This window comes from Choloepus didactylus, chromosome 4 (assembly GCF_015220235.1).
Source record: "Choloepus didactylus isolate mChoDid1 chromosome 4, mChoDid1.pri, whole genome shotgun sequence".
In the NCBI taxonomy this organism is placed as follows: Eukaryota; Metazoa; Chordata; class Mammalia; order Pilosa; family Megalonychidae; genus Choloepus; species Choloepus didactylus.
Genome location: NC_051310.1, coordinates 43,024,238 through 43,050,280, shown reverse-complemented (window position 1 = coordinate 43,050,280; position 26,043 = coordinate 43,024,238). Strand labels below are relative to the sequence as shown.

Below are 26,043 nucleotides of genomic sequence, written 5' to 3'. Positions count from 1 at the left end.
GTTGACCTTATAAGTTGATCTGTTCATTAATATTAAACTTCCAGAGCATGTCCCCAAGTTTCCAAGAGTCTGCTGAATTGTTTTTCTGTTATGTTTCCTTAGGTTATTCTTCATTCTTTTGATTCTCATCTTGTAAAAATTGATTCTCTAGGTTTTCTTAAGTGATTGATTACTTGAGAGTATAAAAAAGAACTTTATTAGACTTTCCTGTATGTCTTTCTGAGCTCATGTTTAATATGAATACAATTGAAAGTCTTAGTAAATAAAATATATAGATAATATACTTTCTATATTTCTTTTGGTTGGGGTTTCTAAACTTAAGCATTTTATTGTCTTGAGGTTAGGATTTGTCCTATTAAGATTTTTTTTTCTTTTTAATTATTATTTTTTGCACTGTCTATTAAGAACCAGATAACTTCCTGGATTGAATTAGCATCATCTCTCCAGCAGTCAACTTTTACTTGACCTTTAGGTATTTATTCTCTATTGTGATTGTTTGGTTTGGTCTGTGAAGCTCTGGATTGTTTTGGAAGATATCAGGTCATGGAGAATGGTTACTATCCCTGAAAATGATGAGACCAGAAATGGGAAAAACAAGAATCAAATATCAACCTTGAAATTGGGGTTTCAGTTTTTAAACAGTTCTCTGTCTGATACCAATTTTTTGGAACTCTGACCCTCTGATTATTTGTGTTCAGTTCTCACAAAAAATTATCTTGTGTTCTTACTAGACTTACCTTGAATTCATATTTATGATATTGAATCTTCCCATTCATGAAAATAGTTTATTTCTGTATTGATTATGTCTGCTTTTATATCCTTTAATAAAATTGCAAAGTTTTATCCACAGAGATCTGGCTCATTTTCTGTTAGATTTTATTCATTTTCAGTAGCTTTTTTTTAATAAAATGGGAGTTATTTTTATTACAGTTTCAAATTGGTTGTTGCATCAGAAAATTGATTTTCATGTACAGATCTTTGAATCCAGCAACCTTACTTCACTTACTTAATAATTCCCATGGTTTATAGATTTTCTTGGATTTTTCCACAGAAAGACTCATATTATATGCAAACAGTGACAACTTTGTATCTTCCTTTTCAAACCTTATACTTCTTTATTTTTTAACAGAAGTGGTGATAGTGGTAACTTGTCATGTCCCTGATCTAAAAAGACTCCAGCATATCAGTTTTCATGTTGGAAAATTTCTTGTTTTTGCTGAATTGCTGGAAAAAACCTCTCGTAAGTAATGAATCATTACCGAATCTTACAAATGCTTTCTTCCTTTGTTCTCTGTCTGTTGAGGTGAATCATATGAGTTTTCCCTTTTATGCTGTTAATGTAGTAAATTATGTTAATGGATTTTCTGGTGTTAAACTCTTTTTGTATTCCTAATAGTTAAACTCTACTTTGGTCATTTAAAAAGAATGTATTGCAGAGACTCATCTTAGACACAGGGACACAAAGAAATTGAAAGTGAAAGGATGGAAAAAAATACTTCATGCAAGCTACAGCCAAAAGAAAGCAGGTGTTGCAATATTAATCTCAGATAAAATAGACTTTAAATGCAGGGATGTTTTGAGAGACAAAGAAGGTCACTACCTACTAATAAAAGGGGCAATTCAACAAGAAGAAATAACAATCGTAAATGTTTATGCACCCAATCAAGGTGCCACAAAATACATGAGAGAAACACTGGCAAAACTAAAGGAAGCAATTGATGTTTCCACAATAATTGTGGGAGACTTCAACACATCACTCTCTCCTATAGATAGATCAACCAGACAGAAGGCCAATAAGGAAATTGAAAACTTAAACAATCTGATAAATGAACTGGATTTAACAGGCATATATAGAACATTACATCCCAAATCACTAGGATACACATACTTCTCTACTGCTCACGGAACTTTCTCCAGAATAGATCATATGCTGGGACATAAAACAAGACTCAATAAATTTAAAAAGATTGAAATTATTCAAAGCACATTCTCTGACCACAATGGAATACAATTAGAAGTCAATAACCATCAGAGACTTAGAAAATTCACAAATACCTGGAGGTTAAACAACACACTCCTAAACAATCAGTGGGTTAAAGAAGAAATAGCAAGAGAAATTGCTAAATATATAGAGATGAATGAAAATGAGAACACAACATACCAAAACCTATGGGATGCAGCAAAAGCGGTACTGAGGGGGAAATTTATAGCACTAAACACGTATATTAAAAAGGAAGAAAGAGCCAAAATCAAAGAACTAATGGATCAACTGATGAAGCTAGAAAATGAACAGCAAACCAATCCTAAACCAAGTAGAAGAAAAGAAATAACAAGGATTAAAGCAGACATAAATGACATAGAGAACAAAAAAACAATAGAGAGGATAAATATCACCAAAAGTTGGTTCTTTGAGAAGATCAACAAGATTGACAAGCCCCTAGCTAGACTGACAAAATCAGAAAGAGAGAAGACCCATATAAACAAAATAATGAATGAGAAAGGTGACATTACTGCACATCCTGACGAAATTAAAAAAATTATAAGAGGATACTATGAACAACTATATGGTAACAAACTGGATAATGTAGAGGAAATGGACAATTTCCTGGAAACATATGAACAACCTAGACTGACCAGAGAAGAAACAGAAGACCTCAACCAACTCATCACAAGCAAAGAGATCCAATCAGTCATCAAAAAGCTTTCCACAAATAAATGCCCAGGGCCAGATGGTTTCACAGGGGAATTCTATCAAACTTTCCAAAAAGAATTGACACCAATCTTACTTAAACTCTTTCAAAACATTGAATAAAATGGAACACTACCTAACTCATTTTATGAAGCTAACATCAATCTGATAGGAAAACCAGGCAAAGATGCTACGAAAAACGAAAACTAGTGGCCAATCTCCCTAATGAATATAGATGCAAAAATCCTCAACAAAATACTTGCAAATCGAATCCAAAGACACATTAAAAAAATCATACACCATGACCAAGTGGGGTTCATTCCAGGCATGCAAGGATGGTTCAACATAAGAAAATCAATCAATGTATTACAACACATTAACAAATCAGAAGGGAAAAATCAAATGATCATCTCAATAGATGCTGAAAAAGCATTCGACAAAATTCAACATCCCTTTTTGATAAAAACGCTTCAAAAGGTAGGAATTGAAGGAAACTTCCTCAATATGATAAAGAGCATATATGAAAAACCCACAGCCAGCATAGTACTCAATGGTGAGAGACTGAAAGCCTTCCCTCTAAGTTCAGGAACAAGACAAGGATGCCTGCTGTCACCACTGTTACTCAACATTGTACTGGAAGTGCTAGCCCGGGCAATCCGGCGAGACGAAGAAATAAAAGACATCCAAATTGGAAAGGAAGAAGTAAAACTGTCATTGTTTGCAGATGATATGATCTTATATCCGGAAAACCCCGAGAAATCGATGACACAGCTACTAGAGCTAATAAACAAATTTAGCAAAGTAGTGGGCTATAAGATTAATGCACATAAGTCAGTAATGTTTCTATATGCTAGAAATGAACAAACTGAAGAGACACTCAAGAAAAAGATACCATTTTCAATAGCAACTGAAAAAATCAAGTACCTAGGAATAAACTTAACCAAAGATGTGAAAGACCTATACAAAGAAAACTACATAACTCTATTAAAAGAAATAGAAGGGGACCTTAAAAGATGGAAAAATATTCCATGGTCATGGATAGGAAGGCTTAATGTCATTAAGATGTCAATTCTACCCAAACTCATCTACAGATTCAATGCAATCCCAATCAAAACAGCCTACTTTGCAGACTTGGAAAAGCTAGTTATCAAATTTATTTGGAAAGGGAAGATGCCTCGAATTGCTAAAGACACTCTAAAAAAGAAAAACGAAGTGGGAGGACTTACACTCCCTGACTTTGAAGCTTATTATAAAGCCACAGTTGTCAAAACAGCATGGTACTGGCACAAAGAAAGAAATATAGATCAATGGAATTGAATTGAGAATTCAGAGATAGACCCCCATATCTATGGCCGACTGATCTTTGATAAGGCCCCCAAAGTCACTGAACTGGGTCATAATGGTCTTTTCAACAAATGGGGCTGGGAGAGTTGGATATCCATATCCAAAAGAATGAAAGAGGACCCCTACCTCACCCCCTACACAAAAATTAACTCAAAATGGACCAAAGATCTCAATATAAAAGAAAGTACCATAAAACTCCTAGAAGATAATGTAGGAAAACATCTTCAAGACCTTGTATTAGGATGCCACTTCCTAGACTTTACACCCAAAGCAAGCAACAAAAGAAAAAATAGATAAATGGGAACTCCTCAAGCTTAGAAGTTTCTGTACCTCAAAGGAATTTTTCAAAAAGGTAAAGAGGCAGCTAACTCAATGGGAAAGAATTTTTGGAAACCATGCATCTGACAAAAGACTGATATCTTGCATATATAAAGAAATCCTAGAACTCAATGACGATAGTACAGACAGCTCAATTATAAAATGGGCAAAAGATATGAAAAGACAGTTCTCTGAAGAGGAAATACAAATGGCCAAGAAAAACATGAAAAAATGTTCAGCTTCATTAGCTATTAGAGAGATGCAAATTAAGAGCACAATGAGATACCATCTCACACTGATTAGAATGGCTGCCATTAAACAAACAGGAAACTACAAATGCTGGAGGGGATGTGGAGAAATTCGAACTCTTATTCATTGTTGGTGGGACTGTATAATGGTTCAGCCAGTCTGGAAGTCAGTCTGGCAGTTCCTTAGAAAACTAGATACAGAGATAACCTTCGATCTAGCGATTGCACTTCTCGGTATATACCCGGAAGATCGGAAAGCAGTGACACGAACAGATATCTGCACGCCAGTGTTCAAAGCAGCATTATTCACAATTGCCAATAGATGGAAACAACCCAAATGTCCTCCAACAGATGAGTGGATAAAGAAAATGTGGTATATACACACGATGGAATACTACGCGGCAGTAAGAAGGAATGATGTTGTGAAACATATGACAACATGGATGAACCTTGAAGACATAATGCTGAGCGAAATAAGCCAGGCACAAAAAGAGAAATATTATATGCTACCACTAATGTGAACTTTGAAAAATGTAAAACAAATGGTTTATAATGTAGAATGTAGGGGAACTAGCAATAGAGAGCAATTAAGGAAGGGGGAACAATAATCCAAGAACAGATTAGCTATTGTGGGTAAATTTAACGTTCTGGGAATGCCCAGGAATGACTATGGTCTGTTAATTTCTGATAGGTATAGTAGGAACAAGTTCACAGAAATGTTGCTATATTAGGTTACTTTCTTGGGGTAGAGTAGGAACATGTTGGAAGTAAAGTAGTTATCTTAGGTTAGTTGTCTTTTTCTTGCTCCCTTGTTATGGTCTCTTTGAAATGTTCTTTTATTGTATTTTTTTTTAAATTTTTTTTTACTTTTTTTATTTTTCATACAGATGATTTAGGAAAAAAAAAGTTTTTAAAAAAATAAGAAATAAGGAAAAAAATATGCAGAGCTCCTTTGAGGAGCTGGCGGAGAATGCAGGGGTATTGGCCTGCCCTACCTCGATAGTTGCTAACATGCCCACAGACATAGGGGACTGGTAGTTTGATGGACTGAGCCCTCTACCATGGGGTTTGCCCCTGGGAAGACTGTTGCTGCAAAGGAGAGGCTAGGCCTACCTATAATTGTGCCTAAGAGCCTCCTCCCAAATGCTTCTTTGTTGCTCAGATGTGGCCCTCTCTCTCTAGCTAAGCCAACTTGAAAGGTGAAATCACTGCCCTCCCCCCTATGTGGGATCAGACATCCAGGGGAGTGAATCTCCCTGGCAACGTGGAATATAACTCCTGGGGAGGAATGTAGACCTGGCATTGTGGAATGGAGAACATCTTCTTGACCAAAAGGGGGATGTGAAAGGAAATGAAATAAGCTTCAGTGGCAGAGAGAGTCCAAAAGGAGCCGAGAGGTCACTCTGGTGGGCACTCTTATACACAATATAGACAACCCTTTTTAGGTTCTAATGAATTGGGGTAGCTGGTGGCAGATGCTTGAAACTATCAAATTACAACCCAGAACCCATGAATTTGAAGACAATTGTATAAAAATGTGGCTTTGAGGGGGGGGCAGTGGGATTGGGGGGGCCATGGGGATCACACTCCCCTTTGTCTAGTTTGTGGATGGATGAGTGGAAAGGTGGGGGAAGGAAACAAACAAACAAACAGACAAGGGCGCTCAGTGTTCTTTTTTACTTTAATTGCTCTTTTTCACTTTAATTATTATTCTGGTTATTTTTATGTGTGTGGTAATGAGGGTGTTGGAGATTGATTTTGGTGATGAATGTACAACTATGTAATGGTACTGTGAATGATTGAATGTACAGTTTGTTTTGTATGACTGTGTGGTATGTGAATATATCTCAATAAAATGAATAAAAAAAAAGAATATATTGCTAGATTTTTTTTGCTAGTATGTGTTAAGGAATGCCCTGTGATTTTTCTTTGAAGTTCTGTACCTTTCTGGTTTTGATTCTAGGTTATACTTTCATATTAGATCATGGAATAAATTGGGTCAGGAAGTATGAGTCCTCAAACTTTGTTCTTCTTTTTTAAGATGGTTTTGTCTACTAGGAGCCATTTACCCTTCCAAATAAATTTGATGATTGGCTTTTACATTTCTGCAAAGTAGGCTTTTGGAATTTTGGTTGAGATTGCATTGAATCTGTAAATCATTTTGCATAGAATTGGTATCTTGAAAATATTTGTTTTCCCATCCATGAACATGGAATATCCTTATGTTTAGTTAGCTCTTTTTGCATTTATTTTAGCAAAGTTGTGTAGTTTTTTTGTATAAGTCCTTTACATCCTTTGTTAAATTTATTCCTCGCTATTTGATCCTCTTTTAGTTGCTATTGTAAATGGATTTTTTTTCTTGATTTTCTCCTCAGGGTGCTCCTTACTATTGTATAGAAATACTGTTGATTTTTGTGTGTTGATCTTGTACCCTGCCACTTTGCTGAATTCATTTATTAGCTCTAGTAGCTTTGTTATAGTTTTTTGGGGGGTCTTTATCTATATAGGATCATGTCATCTACAAATAGTGAAAGCTTTACTTCTTCCATTCTTATCTGGATGCCTTTTATTTCTTTTTCTTGCCTAACTGCTCTGGCTAGAATTTCCAGTACAATGTTGAATAACAGTGGTGACAGTGGGCATCCTCATCTTTTTCCAGATCTTAAAGGGAAAGCTTTCAGTTTTTTACCAGTGAGTATGATGCCCTTTATCATGTTGAGAAAGTTTCCTTCTATTCCTATATTCTGAAGTTTTTTTATCAAGAAAGTGTGCTGGATTTTGTCAAATGCCTTTTCTGGGTCAATTGTGATAATAATATGGGTTTTCCCTCCTTTGTTTTAATAGTGTGGTGTATTATATTAACTGCTTTTTTTTTGTTGATCCATCCTTGCTTACTTGGGATAAAACCCTCTCCATCATGGTGTATAATTCTTTTAATGTGATGTTTCCTTATTGATCTTCTTTCTAGATTTTATATCTGTTGATGAGAGTGGTGTATTTAAGTCTCCAGCCATTATTGTAGAGGTGTCTATTTCTTCCTTCAGTTTTACCAGTGTTTACCTCATTTATTTTGGGACACTGTAGTTAGGTGCATAAATATTTATGATTGTTATTTCTTCTTGGTGGATTGACCCTTTTGTTAATATGTAATGTCTGTGTTTGTCTCTTGTAACAGCTTTTGAATTAAAGTCCATTTTATTTGATATAGCTACCACAGCTCTGTTTTGCTTGTCATTTGCAGGTAATACTTTTTCCATCTTTTCATTTTCAACCTATTTGTGTCTTTGGTCCAAGGTGAGTCTCTTGCCAATAACATATAGTTGGATCATGCTTTTTTATCCATTCTGCCAATCTGTGTCTTTTGATTGGGAGTTTAATCCATTAACATTCAGTGTTATTACCATAAAGGCAATATTTCAGCAAATTTGCTCTTTGGTTTTTATGTCACATCTTTTTTTTTTTTTTTTTTTTTTTGTATTTCTTTTCCTTTATTGCAACCTCCTTTTCTGTATCTTTTGTTATGTTTCTGACTAATTGCTTTCTCATTTCTTTTTTTGTATATTTTAAAAATACTTTCTTTGTGGTTAACCTGGGTTTTGTATTATACAACCAATGTCTATAACCTACTAACTTGGAAAGATACCAATTTAGCTTCAGTAGTATACACAGTCTCTTCTCACATATCCCTCTGTTTTCCCTCTTCATGTTGTTCTTCCCACATTGCCTCTTTGTATTTTGCTTGTCCTTTATCAGGAAAGATGACTTTTTCTTGTTCAGTTGTATTCTGACTCATATAGGAATTAAAGAGTAGAGTTGTATATTGAGGATGCAGTAGCACTGGGCTTTTTTTCTCTTCCACAAATAAAATGAGTTCATTTTATATTAAAGTTTTCAAAATCCACACTTGTAGAATCATGCACATACTGGGCTTAAAGATGGCCTTTACAAAGGGATTAACAATTTGCAAAACTGTTTTCTCTTAATTATTAAAGTACACAGATTTAAAGGGTGTAAGAAGAGAAAATGTTAAGTCATAGGCAATGTTTAAGAAAAGAGTTAACATACATTAAATCTGCAGTATAGTAGAAAATTAAATCTTAAGAACATTTAGGGATAAAAGCACTACTTTCCTTGCAAAAAGCTTTAAGCTTAAGTGTTGTTTACTAAGAAATACACATTGCTTTCCACAATAACAAGGATCTTCTCAAAATTTACCTAATTGTCTTGCAAATGAATCAACCAATACAGGAGAAAACAGAGGAAATTGCTTTCAAATATATATTGATGCCTTAATTTTCTTGAAAGAAGATGATCAGAATGAAAATTTAGTACATCCCAATTAAAAATATAAATTACTGATATTTAATATAAGATAGTATTGCTTTTTTTTAACAACACAAAAGTTGAAGGATTTTCCAGAAACACAAAGCTGTGTTATTCCAGAGGGAAAAAAATAGAAAAAACATTTTATCTAAATGTTTTACAGAAACTTGGAATACTTACATAGTTCATAATGCTGTAACAATCTTTGGTGGTGACATATGGATTAAGTTGCCTGAAAACATTTTAATAATTTTGTTCCATCAGTCAGTATAGTCAAGCATTTTGAATTAAAATGCTGGCGGTATCATTTTCTAGACAAAATCTACATATACAGTGGTGAAGTATGTGGAGGGGAACTTATACAGGACATAGGGGTGTTTCCATCATTAATTACTTAGCAAAAAGGTTCATTTCTGTCTCATTTTTATGTGAGAAAAAAATATGGTAAAGGATAGATCAATTCTTACTTATAAACAAACTCTGGAGATCATTAATATTAAATATTATTGAACAAGTTGAATGAATATATAAGAAAAGAAAATACTGGCTACAATTTCTGGATAAACTTAACTGGCTACCAAATAATGCCATTAATTGGCTTGTGTATCAGATGCCCTTGTACCAAGTATGGATGGTAGGAAAGCAAGGCATTGTGTTTTTTGGATAAAATTACCTCTTTTAAAACCAGGAGACTTCAAAGCAGAAAAACAGAAAACAATAGAGCTGCCCCACCTTAAAATTTAAAAATGTATAAAAGTATTTATGAGTTACTATAACACAACAGTGTTCTGTAGTTTTTAGTGTACAAATATTGCATTTCTTTGGTTAAATTTATTCCTAGATTTTTTTCTTTTTAATGCTATTATAAATGGAATTATTTTCTTAATCTCATTTTAATGATTTTGCATTGCTACTGGATGGAAATGCAAGTGATTTTTGTATATTGATCTTGTATTCTGCAACCTTGCAGAACTCATTTATTAGCTTTTATAGTTTTTATTTTGTGTGTGAATTCTTTACGGTTCTCTATATGTAAGACCTTGCAGTCTGCAAATAGAGTTTTATTTCTTCCTTTCCAATCTGTATCTACCACCCCACTCCCCACCGTCACCCCTTTTTTTTTCTTGCTCAATTGCTGTGGCTGGAATCTCCACTAAAATTTTAAATAGAGGTGGTGAGAGTGAACATCCTCCTCTTGTTCCTGATCTTAGGGGAAAGCGTTCTGTGTTTCATCATTAAGTTATGATATTACCTTTGGGTTTTCATAGATGGCCTTTATCAGATTGAGGAAGTTACCTTCTATTTCTAGTTTGCTGAATGTTTTTATAATGAAAGTATGTTGGAGTTTGTCAAATGTTTTTCTGCATCTATTGAAATGATAATGTGGCTTTACCGTTTATTCTATTAATATGTTATATTACATTGATTTTTGTATTTTGATCCATCCTTGCATTCCTGAGATAATACTTTTCTGTTTTTATTTCAATATCATCTTCTGGAATTTGAGGATTTCTCTTTATTCATTTTAAGCTCTTCTATATTTTGAAAACAAAATTCTACTTATATTGTACCCAGTATTTCTTTGTGTTTGGAAAGGAAAGAGTAAGTATATATCTGTATATGTGAGTGATATATATGGTTGGTGGGGTGTTCTATGTTAGATAATTCCCCCAAATTGCTGGAATCTCACCAGTAGATTTTCCAGGTGTAAATGTTTTTTTGGAGCTCAACTATAATAGAAAAGTATCAAAGACTTTTTCAGCAGAAATTGAGTGTATGAAATTAATAACAAAATGTTGATAAATATGACTATATGAAAAGTTCAAACATGCCCATATCAGAAAAACTTTAAAAGCTAAAAATAAAGAGATAAAAATATTGTAACATGTCTGTTGATAAAGGGCATCTGTCCATATAAAGTGTTCTTTTAAATCAATGAGGGAAAAATGCTAATCTGTAATAGAAAAATGGGCAAATGATATAAAGAAAGGATTAATAGAAGAAAAAAATACAAATGGGGAATGGAGAAATAAAAATATTTAGCTTTATTCATGAAATAAATATAAATTAGAATAGTAACATTTGATTTTTTGCCTATTATATTTTTAAAAGGTTAAGATGTTTTTTGTGGGTGAGTATGGGGTAAAACTCTATTTAACTTAATAGTGGAAATGTAAATAAACTTTACCTTTGTGGAGGACATTTGACACATCAAATTTGACATAATACATTTATGTAACTTGATACAATAGTTTTACTTTTTGGAATTTATCTTGAGAAAGTAATCACAATTTTGCATGTAGGTGTGTATAATCATGGTTCATCCCAGCATCATGTTTAACTGCATAAATTTAGAATCAACAGTAGGGGGATTGTTAATTGCATACAGTAGACTACTTTACCATTATTGAAAAATCATAAATATTGGAACATTACTTTTCATGTAATGTTATATTAGGTGAAAAAGAGCAATATAGAAAGCTAGGTAAAAAGTATGATACCAAGTCTATAAAAATGACAATTACCCCCCTAATATTCATCAAACATGTACATATATATATGGAAAATCACAGTATCCCATCATATCATCAGTATTTATCTTTGGGAAGTGAAATTACAGTTGACTTTTATTTTCTCCTTTGTATACTTCTGAATTTTCCAGATTTTCAATAATGAATATATATTTCTTTTGTAACTAGAAAAAAAAAGACTGTCATAATTTTGAATAAAATGCTTTCACACAGATTAAGCAGATTATTATGGCATGATAAGAATTTTTCCCATATAGCCATGGGATTTTCTTCCTTTGGTTTATGAGTTGAAGTGCTGACAGTTGTGAACTAGTTTGCTAAGTGATAGGAAGCAGCTTTGAAATGTCAGGTGTTTTAAATCCTAATGATTTACAATGAAGAAAATTGTTGGGCAAATAATGCAAATAAATCCTAAAATGTAATGCTAACTTATCACCAGTTTGGTTGTTAACATCTGTGTAATGATAACTTTGTAATTCCTCTCCCCCTTTTTACAGCTCTCCATGTCACCATCCCCTAAGCATATATAAATAGTTCTCTATAGCAGTGATAAGCACTAGGCCCATTTGAGTTGTGCTCTGTCTCGCTCCAACCCTCTTTCAAAACCTGTTACTTAAATGTTCATTTTATTGTGAGCTTTTTGTTTTTAATGGAATTTCCCTAAATAAGCGCTAACTCTCTGATTTTAGGATCGTGGTCTCTTTAATTGTAATGGAGTTTTCATATTATCTCTTAAATAAAAATCTAATTCAACCTTATTTTGCCTCTACTGTATGCTGTTGTCTTGGTAGTAGATGTATAACAAATAATGAACTATGATCTCTGCCATTCTGTGATTCTCAGTTATAGTTTAGGGGTAAGAATGGCACAGTAGTTAAAGAGTGAGCTTCAGATTCAGACTTTTTGTGTTAAATTCTTCTTTATCCACAACAATGTAAGATTCTGGAGGACAGGTACTTTGGTTCACTTAACATATTTTTAGCATCTAGATTAGTGCCTGTTACATAAGGCTGTTCCTTCTCTCTGGAACATTCTTCCTATGCGTATCACATAGCTCATTCCCATTCTTTATTTACGACCGTTCAAATATTACCTCAACAGATAGGCCTTAAGAGACAACCTTTTCTATAAAACAGCATTCTCCATTTTCTTCTATTTTGTCCTGCTTTATTTTTCTTCATAACACTTAACACTACTGACATTATATGTCTATTTTTCTTGCTTGCCGTCTTTTCTACTGGAATAGTTGCTCCATATAGTCCAAGGACTTTATTTTGTTCACTCCTTTATCCACAGTTCCTCACCAGGAACATTAGACCTTCAAATTATGTTGAATGAATAAATGAATATATATTTGTTTATTGAATATATGAATAGGTAAATACTGTTACTTACCTTATAGGGTTGCTATGAAAATTAAGTGAAAAATCCAAGTGTTGTGCTTCCATGGTGCCTGATAAAAGAAGTAACTTAATAAATGTTAGCTGTTATGATAATGTTGTCCTAATACAACAAATCTGCAAGATTATTATTTTTATTACCATTTTATACATGAGAAAATTGAAGCTCAAAGAAGTTAAATTACTTTTCAAGGTTTAGTAAATTCTGGCAAGAATTTACTAAAATTCTGGGATTCAAACTTTACTCTGTCTTCTTACATGACTACAACAATTTTCACCCTGCCATGTTGCTCTCAAAGGAATCAAAGGAGACTTCATGGAGAAGGTAACTGTTCTGGTTTGCTAAAGCTGCCAAAAATGCAATATATCAGAAATGGATTGGCTTTTACAATGGGGGTTTATTAGTTCACAAATTTATAGTTGTAAGGCCATAAAAGTCTCCAGACTAAGGCATCAACAAGAGGATACCCTCACTGAAGAAAGGCCGATGATGTCTGGAACACCTCTGTCAGCTGGGAAGGCACGTGGCTGGTGTCTGCTGGTCCTTTGCTCCTGAGCTTTCAGCTTCTGATTCCAGTGGCTTTCGCTTAAAGCATCTGTGAGTTCGTACTTAGCTTCTCCAGGGCAAACTCTGGGCTTCATCTCTTAGCTTGGTGTTTCCAAATGTCTTTCTGTCTGCATCTCCAAGTGTCTGGGTCTGTCAGCTCTGAGCTCTCTCTCTGCCTGAGCTTTCTTAAGTACTCTAGTAAACTAATTAAGACCCATCTCAGGTGGGTGGGGTCACATCTCCATGGAAATAATCTAATCAAAAGATCCCACTTTTGATTCTTTTTATAAAACTTCAATAAAGATTGTAAGCAAATTTTTTTTAAATGGTCCCACCCACAATTGGGTGGGTTACGTCTTCATGTAAACAGCCTAATCAAAAGATCCCACCCATGATAGGTCTGCCGCCACAAGAGTGGATTAAAAGAACATAGTCTTTTATGGGTACATAACAGATTCAAACCAGCACAGTAACATTTGAACTGACCTTGAATGGTGAGTGGGAGTTTACTTGGTACACTGTAGGGGGAAGGCCATTCTAAATTCTATGAGCAATGATTATGAATTGTAGTTATATGGGTATGTTTGTGGAAAACCTCCCAATTCTGGAGAATATCAGCAGAATTTTTATAACTGGGGTGGTATGGACAGTCCGACTGCCAGCTTTTTCAAGGATGGTCAACAGTGGATTTTACAAACCTCAATGGGTCACTCTCTAGCACACCATGCTATAGTCCTGATTTGTTTGTTTGGCCATTTAAATTCAAATTAATTAAAATTAAATAAAAGTAAAAATTTTATTTCTCAGACACACTAGCTGCCATACAGGTATTCTTTAGGCATAGGTGGCCAGTGGCTGCCATATTGGATGGCACAGATATGGAATATATCCATTATTGAAGAGAGATCTATTGGACAGCACTATTATAGATTGTTATCACATAAGTAAGAGGAACTTAGTGGATTATACACATACTAGGTGATAATAGTGAATAAAGAAGCACTTAAAATTTCCAGAACTACAAATATTAAAAAAAAAAAAAAGATGGGGGTAGTTGTAAAACACTAATGAGACGTGGAAAGACTCATTAGACTGTTTTTTTTTTTTTAAATAGATGAAAACTTTCAGTTTCTTTAACTTGGATAGGAGTACAAAGCCAAAATCTTCAGGGGTCCTGGGAAATCACTACGTGGATATAGACTGAAAATCATAGAACGCCCTCCACCCCACCCCATTTGACCTGACATGCCAAAATGAATGGTCAGAAACTTGGGAAGCCATTTTTCAAAGATAGCCAAGGCTGAAATAGGCTCTGGACTATTTAGACTGTTCACTAATTAGGTAAAGAATTAGCTTTAATATAGATGAATAATAATTTCCATAAAATTTGCAGAAATTTATTTCCTGGCTCTTCTAAGTTTACAAAAACTTCACATAAATCCCCACAGTATCCCCATTAGGTTGGCTTTATTTCCTTAGATAACAGAAAAAAGAGCACAGGCTGACTTGTTCAATATCATACAAACAGGTGGTGGCAGAGCCAATATGCAGTCCCAGATTTTCTGACTCAGTAGGTCAAGGACTTCGCAAACCACCTTTGCAATAAGGTAATGTTTCTTTAATCAGTATAAAAGGCATTTATTTAAAATGGTTATGGATCAAGATGAGAAGAGCTGAGACAGAGGATAGAATGAGAACCCTTAGGGAGATGACTGTCTTGGTAGCAAAACGTATCTTTAAAGTCATTGGAAGTCACCAAAGGCCTCTCCTCAGAGCAGGAAGAGGGTGGTATGATGAAAGCAGCCAGCTAAGACTTCAGTAACTAACTTGATTTGCTCTTTTGAGGTTGCAATTGGGTGAGAGGTTACATTTGATACTGTGAGTCTGATGAAAACGTTATAGGCGAGAGGTGATCTGTGTCTGGATTTTGTTAGAACAGAGAGATTTAGAAAAAGTGCGTTAAATACATTTTGAGGTAAGCATTCATAATTTTTTAAAAGTACCATTATTCTAAAAGTCACTCAGGTTTAGAACATTGGCCTTCCCAGTCCTACTCAGGAGTGATTTTGTCATCCTCTGGATTCCTAGTACATGTTGTTTACACCTATATTATAATATTTATTATGGTCAAACTTCATTAGTCCTGTCGACATTGTCTGCCTCACTAGATTTTGAGCACCTTGGGAGTACATCTGTTTAATATTTTTTAAGTGCCTTGCACAAAGTAGGGTTGTCATAAATGCTTGCTGAACTAAAGCTAATCATCTTTGGCCCTTCTTTCTATCTTATTTTCTCATATATAATAAATTACCAGTTTGTAACTATTTCTTCTCAGACTCCCTCAATCTATTCATTTGTTTCTATGCCTATTTGTACTTCCCCTCCCACCAATCTAGTTCAGTTGGTAAAAAACTAAGTAGTTTCTTTTTTTTTTTTCTTTCAGTCTCTTACCCCTCCAATCTAACCTGCACAAGACATATAGATTACTCTTCTTCAACTATGACTAATATCATTTTACTCTCTTTCAATAGCTTGCAATGGTCTATTGAATTAAGTGCAAATGCTTCAACACCATTATATCTAATGAGAACCTACCTTTCCACAGTACTAGGAAGAGTTGTAGGAGATGAGTAGCTCAAAAGAATTGCTTATACAGAAGTTTAGCTTGTGAAGAAAGTCAACAGGTTCTAAAGATATAGAGCAACATAAGAAAAGACGTGAAAACAATACAAATCAAAATATAATCAACTGCTTGACAACATCTGCCAAATTCTACTGTAGTCCACAGGTGCTGTAGAAAATCAAAGGAAAAGGTCATTGAAACCTCGGTTCATTAGACGTAGCTTCATTGGAGAAGATATTTGTTTGAAGTCTTGTATCATTTATTCACTTTATTCATAACAAATATACCCCTGTTCTTCTAATACAAATATATAAGGTTTTAGAGTAATGGGTTTTGTTTTGTCGGTATAGAAATATTTCCTATGTCGGAATAATTCGATGCTTATAAATAGATACTCTTGCTTAAATGTCATCATTTTAAATGTTACTGGGCCTCTTCTAAGTACTTTGATAATGTATACACCTGAGTTGTTTCTTCTGCTCAACTTCTACTGTGAGATATTTAATTCGAAGTCATACTGTAATAATTTGAGGAAAAGTGGAATTTGGCAGATGTTACAACAATTAAGTATCTACCATAAAATTTGGGTTTCATACAGGGCATGGCATTGTTTAAGCTTAACTTTTAATAAATAGATTTTGTCAGTTAGGTGGTGATATAGGTTCAAAAAGTGCTATTTTTTATGGGTGATAATTTTTTTGTATGGTTAGCTGCTCCATTTTGTCTCTACTTAATATAAAGAAATATATATGATGCCCTTTGATTTTTTTGATGAAAGAAATGTAGAGAGTCGTTCAAAAGAGTAAAAAATTATCTGATGACTTGAAACAATACTTCTAATTTTCTAAGAGCTTCCAAAAATAGAGAATGTGTTTTGGCTACCTGTGGTCTTTTAATAACTGGTTTGGTTACTTTTCTGATGACTGTTTTAGCTAATTAATTCAGCATGTTAATTACTTTCTTTTAACATGGTTGTGGCCAACACCTTTTGCTTCCAGTAATCAAGTCATATTTAATCTCAGTCTGTAAAGAGGACTGTCTATGAACTTGTCTAAACTTGCTTAAACTTCATTTACTTTTACATTCCTGGGAAAAATTGATTTTTTTTTTTTAATACAAATGAGTTCATTTCCTATTTCAGTACCCACTCCAATTCTCTAAGGGCCTACTGATTTCCAGGCTCTCAAAAATCTTTCCCCTTCCAATTTGGATTTTAGTAATTACTGTCTTCCTAATTTGGAATTTCAATTTGAAAACAAATTTGTTTGATTTGGCATTAGGTTGACCATCTTATTTTAAATGAGATCATGTAGCTCTAATTTTCTATGATCATAGGAAGTATTTGCTGAGCACCATCTTTGTTACTTTGAGGAAACTAAAAAACAACTTTTCTACTGAGCTTATGATTCTCCTTGACAGTTCCTTTAACTGAAGGTAGGTATTGGCTGTAAAAATTCCAGTTTAAACAACTGGACTTTGAACATGTTTTTGTACTGATTTAGAAGTTTATTTATATATTCAAGAATACAGAGGCACGATTTGTTAACAGCTGTAAATTTGGTTAAGTTGTGTGTGTACGTATTTACTAGAGGAGAACTTCTCCCTAAAAATTCCTGTTAACTTACATATGACATCTGGCTATTTCTTACCAGTGCCCATCATTTCCTCCTAAGAATAATAAATATTTTCTTGCAAAGCATTGACTCTGCAGGTTAGAAGTGTTCGGTGTTATCAACCATACTGGGCTGTCATGAATCTCAAATGAACATAGAGGTAGCTCTTACAGATGCCTGGAGAAATAGCTAGCCCCCCAGACTGATAATTTCTTTCAGACAGCATTCCAAATTCCTTTATGACCTTTCCAGAGTAGACAAGTGTCAATTATGAGGAGTCATTTATTAATAATGGAAATTATGGATAATTGGGTCTGTATTTTCACTCACACAGTTCGGGGAAGCTTGTGCTTTTAGAGGATGATAGGCTGAAGCCAGAAATTATGTTTTCTTAATTTAGTGTAAGTATCATTTAAAAATGGGCTTATTAATATTAAATATTAGCATTCAATACTTCCCTGTAGCTTGCTAGAGTGGTCTGTTGGGCAGACTGGCCCAGAGATGGCTAGTCCAATGCCTGTTTTTGTACCATTCACAAGCTAAGAATAGTTTTATGTTTCTAAAGGCTTATAACAAAAAGCAAAAAACAAAGAAGAAAGTATTATAAAGACCATATGTAGCCTGCAAAGCTTAAAATATTTACTATCTGGCCCTTTAGGAAAAAGTTTGTGAACCTCTGGTATATGTATTAGCAATGGTCATGATGATAATTCATTACTAGGATCCAAAAAAGGGCCATCTGAATCAACAAAACAAGATCAAAATGGGGTTTTCATAGTTTCAATGTTAGAGTATTTTACTTCTTATTTTCATGTGACATAAAAAATAAAGATAATACCAGTGTCCTTATAGGATTGTTAGGAGCATTAAATCAGGTGTTTTGTAGTTCCTTACACATGGACAACAATAAATGTTAGCTGTTGCTATTGTTATAATATATCGGATGCCTGACAGTGTTTTCTACTTTATTTTGTGTCTCTTTTCTATTTTATCTCTGTCCTATTTGTATTATGTTTAACTTTGTAAAACACTTTTAAATCTTTTTGATTTTTATTGAAACGTGAATCTTAAGTGTGGCAATTTTTTTGTTCCTGTTCCTATGGCTGTGTAACACATTACCCCAAAACTTAGTGGCACAAAACAACCAAATATGTTCATGCGTTTTGTGGTCAGGAGTTCTGACAGAGCACAGCAAGGATGGCTTATCTTTTGTTCTGCAGTGTCTGAGGCTGGAAAACTCAAAGGATAGAACTGGAATCATCTAAAGGGTGGTTCATTCGTGTGTCTGGTGATTGTTGCTGACTGTTAGGTAGGAAGGCCTCAGTTCCCTTCCACAAGGCATCTCCATGTGATCTCTCCAAATGGTTGGACTTCCTTGAATGGGATTTCTGGTTTCCCTAGAATAAGCATCTCAGGAAAAGAGAGGCAGACAGAAGCATTATTCTCACTATACTATAGCCTTGGAAATCAGAGTATTTCCATCCCATTCTGTTGATCAGAACAGTCACAAGCCCACCTAGGTTCAAGGGGAGAAAAATAGACCCCACTTTTTTGATAGGAAGTGGCAAGGTTCTGAAGAGCATGTGGCACCAGAAATGGGGCTAAGAATATTTTCAGAAAATACAATCTTCCATGGTTATGTTATTTTAATTGGTTAATAATTACTTACATAGTACTTAATCTATAAGCCAGGTACTATTTTATGTACTTTGCAAATATTAATTCATTTAATCCTGAGGAAAGTGATTGAGAATATTGCATTAACCAGAATACAACTTTCTCTGAACTTGATGGATAACAAAGAGTTTACTGTGATTTTTTTTCTAAACTTGCATCGAATCATTTATTTAAAAATATTGCAATGCATATATGTATTTCTTGTACAAATCCATAAAAGAATGGATTTAAGAGAGGCACGGCAATAAGTGCAGTGGTCAGGCCTCCAAGATTCCATCTTTATTTATTCGAACAGCTGGGGTATGGTAATAAGTCAGAATTTCTTCATGAAGCACAGCCCAAATGAATGCATGAGTTATAAATAATATTTTGACAACAATTTTGGGCTAACTTAACAAACTTGATTGATAAGTTGATCCTGTATCCTTTTATGAAAGTAAATATAATAACATAGTCTTAGTTTGCTAATCTTGCCTAATGGCTCTTTTCCTTCATTTGTATTGAAATCAGAATCATTTATTGTTAAGATTAGTGATTTGGGTTATCTTTTAATCTTCATTATTATTAAAATATTTGATTAGGGGCAAAGATAAAGTTTGGGTTCTTTTCTTTTTTGCTTCATTTTCCCCTCTCTTTTCCTTTTTTTCTTTCTTTTTTCATTAACGATGGAGAAATAACTTTGTGTGAGTGATTTTTTGGGCATATTTCAAGCCCTGTTTTCTTTACATTTATGTATTCTGCTTTGGAGACTGCTTTGGTTAGTCTTTAACCAAATTACTTAGAGGCTCTTAAATCTTCCTTGTCCTTGAGAACCCAGTACAGTAATGCGACTTTGAGGTTATGCCAAAGTGACTTTCACACTGGTACACTTGTGATACAGTTATACTTGGATTCATCATCTCTACACATATAAACTTCATAGCAAGTACAAGGTACACACATAAGAAAAGAATATCTTTGTTACGTTATCAAATTCAAATGGTGTGGCCAACATCCTTTTTGAATATTTTAAATGCCATTTTTCTTTCTAATTGGAAATTTGGGATATTCTTTCAAAACAGATACGTGATTAGGAGTACATGGGAAAATTTGTGTGATCAGTACTTGTTAAATATGAGACTCACTAATTTTATTTATTTTTTAATTTAGGGCTCTGAAACAGACTTGTACTACTCGGAATGTGAATGACCTAATTGCTTAGAGCAGTGCTTAGCACACTGCACGTTTTCAATAAATGGAGCTATTTTTCATCAATCCATTCTTTGACTCAACAAAGAAACAACATTTATTGAACACCTCCTTGATGGAGGCTACAAGAAGCTCTGTTCTGGAGGTTGGTACAGTATAGTGTAGGAAGGCAGAGAGGTACATAGGGTGGGGAGAGTGATTTATGTTATAAATCAGATATGTAAAGGTATTATGGAAGGAAGAGGATCGAGTTTTTGAAAGTCTTAAACAGTCATTTTACTTTTTTATGACATCATTTATTCATCTAAAAATGCCATATGTTTTATAGCAAGAAATAATCTCTCATTTCTTTGCATCCTTTTATCACTTTATTTTATGGCATTTATCGTTTTCTATCTAGTTAAGTCATTATTGGCTCACATCTTAATCCTTTTTCTTCAAGACTGTATTTCTGTATCACTGACAGCCACTAAATACAGTACCCATCAAAAATATTTCATAAACATTTACTCAGTGACTCAAGAGGCAAAACTGATTAAAATATTTAAATGTCACCTCTGCCTCCATGTTTTAAAGGGCTTTTTAAAGGCGTAAAAGGAGAGAAAAATAGGCATCTTGAGAGTGAAATAAATAAAATACATACAAAACTCATCAACTGAATAATCAGAGTAATTCCCTGTGATTCTCTGGGGGTAAAAAGCCTCAATTTGTATCATTTTCTAGTTTCCATGATATGAATACTGTCACCATGGGTGTTCAAGCTACCAACAAGATGTCACTGAATATGGGGATGGGAAGAAATGCACGGTAGCAACTATTGTTTAGTATTCCTACCATATAGATAGAATAGATGTAAATAACCTCGAAATCAAAGATAATAGTAAAATGCAGTAATATAACGTGATGAGTTTTGACTATTGTCTTTGTTTTCAATATAATTTATTTAAATGTACATGTATAAAATTTAATTTTTAATGATGGCTGTGTTTAACAACTTGCTTAGAAAATGCCTGAAAACTTAACGGATTGACACTTGTGAACCGGTACAAGCCAACTCTAGTACATCTCTTTACCCAGGCACAAGTACTAGCTCTGCTGTTAACTGACTGTATGACTTTGGCTAATAATTTCACTTCTGGAATCTCTGCTAAGGAAATAATCTGTGAACTGAAAAAAGCTCAAAGATGTTCATCATAGCATTATTAATAATAAGAAAAAGTTGCAAGCAACCTAATTGTTTGAAGTGAACTGTGGTTAAATAAACTCAGAAATGTTTTCTGGAATTAAAAATGACTTCTCTGAGAGCATTATAACAACATGGAAAAGTGGCATTAGGTTAAGTGGGGTAAAAAAAGGAAAGAAAAAAAAGAATGCTGCGTATCTAATATTTATATAGCATGATCAAAATGTTTTAGATATATGCTAATAAAGGAGTATATATTAGTGTTTAGAGATGGTGAGAACATGGCTTTGTTCTTTTCTTTATTTTTTAATCGTTTTCCAAGATTCCAGTGCTGAGCATATTTTAAATTTATAATGAAATACAAAATCATTTAAAATTTTTGCCAAAATAAACTCTTATTTTTTAAGTTAAATTCAGTTTTATTGAAATATATTCATATACCATACAATCAGCCATGGTGTACAATCAACTGTTCATAGTACCACCATATAGTTGTGCATCCATCACCCCAATCTATTTTTGAACATTTTCCTTACACCAGAAAGAATCAGAATAAGAATAAAAAATAAAAGTAAAAAAGAACACCCAAATCATCCCTCCAGTCCCACCCTATTTTTCATTTAGTTTTTGTTTCCATTTTTCCTCTCATCCATCCATACACTGGATAAAGGAAGTGCGATCCACAAGGTTTTCTCAATCAGACTGTCACCCCTTGTAAGCTACATTGTTATGCAATCATCTTCAAGAGTCAAGGCTACTGGGTTGGAGTTTGATAGTTTCAGGTATTTACTTCTAGCTATTCCAATACCTTAAAACCTAAAATGTATTGTCTGTATAGTGCGTAAGAATGTCCACCAGCGTGAACTTGCGACTCCATTTGAAATCTCTCAGCCACTGAAACTTTGTTTCATTTTGCATCCCCCTTTTGGTCAAGAAGATGTTCTCAATCCCACGATGCCAGGTCCAGATTCATCCCCAGGAGTCATATTCTGTGTTGCCAGGGAGATTTACACCCCTGGGAGTCAGATCCCATGTCGGGGGGAGGGCAGTGAGTTCACCTGCAAGTTGGATTAGCTAGAGAGAGAGGACCACATCTGAGCAACAAAGAGGCACTCGGGGGAAGACTCTTAGGCACAATTATAAGCAGGTTTAGCCTCTCCTTTGCAGTAACAAGCTTCATAAAGGCAAGCCCCAAGATAGAGGGCTTGGCATACCAAGCCATCAGTTCTCAATGTTTGTGAGAACATCAGCAACAATCCAGGTGAGGAAGTCCAACACTTCTGCATTTTTCCCCAGCCCCTCAGGGGGGGCCTGCATATATATTTTTATTCTCTGCCCAAATTACCTTGGGATGTGTCACTATTTCACTCTAACCTATACAAACCTACCATATCTCACTTCCTATTCAAAGTTCCATGTAATTGTGGTGTAATAAACTCTATTTTAAAGTCAGAAAACCAAATTCTAGTTAATGCCTCTAATTCTTTGTTGAATTTAAAATGCAGGATCAAATTAAATGTTTTTTGTTTTAGAAATTCAGTATTTTCCTTTAACAACCAATAGGATATATACAAACTGATTTTTTTTTTTTTTAATAAATCAGCACTGGATTCCTTTCCCCCTCTATATTTTATATATAAGCTTTAATAGATTTCCATGGAAGATTTTTACAAAAGTATCCTACATTAAAAATATAAATTTTAATTCCAGGCTTACTTATTTTAAAAGCTGCTTAGAAGTTAACTAGCTAGTTGTTACTTTAAGAAAATTGAGGGTATATTGTTCCAAAATTGAGTCTGAGTCATGTGTGTCCCACATTCCTTTCTAACCTGTGCCTTGTTAAAATTTTATATGACCATTTATAACTCTTTTTAGTTTGCAAAGAAATTACTCAGACCTTTTCAAATTATCTTCAAATACAAGCAGATAATCTAATTTCACACACCTCTAGAAAATGATTTTAACCATGTTCCCCTGTCTCTTCTTAGGCAATGACTGATTAACTTGAGTAGACAATTTAGAAAACCTAAGCTTCTGTGTAATTTTTTTCCCCCTAAAGATTAAGATGTGATGAAACAAATCACCTGTGGCATACCTTAGAGAAAGAAAATACTTTTTTTAAGTGACTTTTTAAAGGTACTAATTTAAATGTCAAAACAAGTTCTGTTAAGTTTTACTTTTATTACAGGGCTCTAATATCTCTTACCTCTTTATCTACTTTGTGTAGATGGGTTTCAGCGAGGATTTGGTTTAAAAATAATTCTCTCTATTTTTATGGGGAAAATTGAAGCACTCTATGATCTCTTGATCTCAAGATCTCTTGATTACAATCTCTTGAACTTCTAGGAACTCCTAGTAATAGTTATTTCTTTTGTGTTTTGTCATGCACTATTATTAAACTTTTGCATTATTTAACTTTTTGTCTAGATTGTCTAAGACACTGTAAACTCCTCAAGACAGGGATTAGTGTGCCATGAGATGTAATGGATAATGAATTTTGGAGTCAGTAAGCCTGGGTTGGAAGTCTGACTCTTCCGCTTAACAGCTGGATAATTATTCTTTGAAAGACCTCAGGTCTTTCCTCTCTGAAATGAAAATAATAATGTCTAGCTTCTGGGGTTTCTAAAAGGATTAGAGATAAAGTATGTAAAGTTTGCTGGCATATAGTAAGCTTTCCATAAGTGGTTAGTTATCAGGCATTCAGTAATAATTGAGTGAATGAATGCTTCATGGAAATTTTGATCATAGAAAACAACCTTTAAACATATACAAAAAAACTTAATCCAGGTCAAAATGGCTTAGAGAAATTGACTGCTAGATTGTAAAGGAGGCTTGCAAGGGAACTGCAAAGGAGCCAGCAAAGAGATAGGAGTAAAACCTACAAAGTGTTGATTCAATGGAGGGATGGTTGATGGTGGCAGGTTCCATAGAGAATTTAAGCAAGAAGAAGGTAGAGAAAAGATCATCGGATTTGGTACCTTTAATTATTTACCAGGTTCAGTTACTTATTCTTTTTATAACGGCTGATGACATGGGACTGAATATAAGACATGTTGGAAAGGAAAATAATTTAGAAAGTAATTGTATCAGGATTAGCTTGTCTGCATATGATAAAAAAGGGACTTCTTTCTTGTTTCCTCATCCTTTGCACATTGCCTTGTTACAACTAGCAGGATGGAGAGGGGAGCAAGAAAAGCATTCTCTTGCCCATTAAGTACACTTCTGTGGAAGTTGCACATAGTAATTCTTCTTTGATAAAATTGAGAGATGTGGCCACAACTAACAGCTAGAACGATTGGGAAATGTTGTCTTTTTGGGGGACATACATGTACACAGCTAAGAATTGAGGTTCTTTTTGTTGGAAAGAAGGGGAAAGTGGGCCTGGGGTGCAATTAGCCATCTCTGCTGCAGCAATTATTTTTAATTTCAAGTGTTGAACTATTTGTTAGGTGACTGATAATGTATTTGATTTTTTTTTCATTCTAAAAAAACAGAAAATTTGAGTTGTTTGAGATCATTCATGGAATATGTTTAAATTACCAGCTTAGATGTAAACAAGTTGATGAGCCTGGCCCCAACCCTGTTTTTCTTTTTCTTTTTTCTTTTCTTAATGTTTGAACTGTCAATATCTTTTAGAAAATCATTTAAAATTTCTTTTAAAAGTTACATTAGAAATGCATTTCCTTTAAGGAAAAAAGTCAGAGAATACAGAGAATTAAAAGAAAGATTACCTATAATTACACTACCTACCATTAACATTTTTGATATACATCTTTTTCTATGTTCGTATGTAACAATACAGTTTGCAAAATGTATCTTATTTTATAACCTATGTCTTGTATTCAACAATGAAAAGAGAACGCCTTTCCACATGAATAAAGGTATTTTTGCAGCATGATTTTTATGACCAAATATTTATTTCATCCTTTCGATATAGTACCTTTTATTGCAAGGGATATTGAAGCAAATAAAAAGTAGTGTTAGGCCTGTCCTTTTTAAGTGGATTCACAGAGAGCTTTATGATGCATGGAAATCTCTGCAGAGGACCTGGGAAAATAGCCAGATGGTAGAAACTGAAAACTCCCCTGGGTCCTTAAACTGTGTCTGCCTTGTTCAAATGACTCTCTAAATAAACTGCTTTGCTGTTCTGATGTCAACATGGCAGTTTCGCTTTTTTTTTCACATATAAATTATTTTTTATTTGTCTGGAAGGATGTTTATTCCAGACCAGTGGTTCTCCTGGATTTCTTCTCAACCAAGTTAATGTCACATTAGAGAAATCAGGGCAAAAGGGAAGCATAGATGGAGAACATCACACCCTAAGAAATGGTTTCTTCATGCAAGGATCATATGTCAGTG

At 34.1% G+C, this 26,043-nt stretch overlaps 1 protein-coding gene and 1 long non-coding RNA gene across 3 annotated transcripts in view; both read left to right on the top strand.

Moving 5' to 3' along the window:
• RAD51B (RAD51 paralog B) overlaps positions 1-26,043 on the top strand; it is a 781,261-nt gene that overhangs the window by 256,535 nt on the left and 498,683 nt on the right. The window lies entirely within an intron of this gene.
• The window catches only part of LOC119531315, a 47,983-nt gene continuing 38,750 nt past the window's right edge, over positions 16,811-26,043 (top strand). The window contains exons 1-2 of the long non-coding RNA XR_005216302.1: positions 16,811-17,457; positions 20,463-20,646. This is a non-coding gene — a long non-coding RNA (uncharacterized LOC119531315). The remainder of the gene's footprint in view (positions 17,458-20,462; positions 20,647-26,043) is intronic.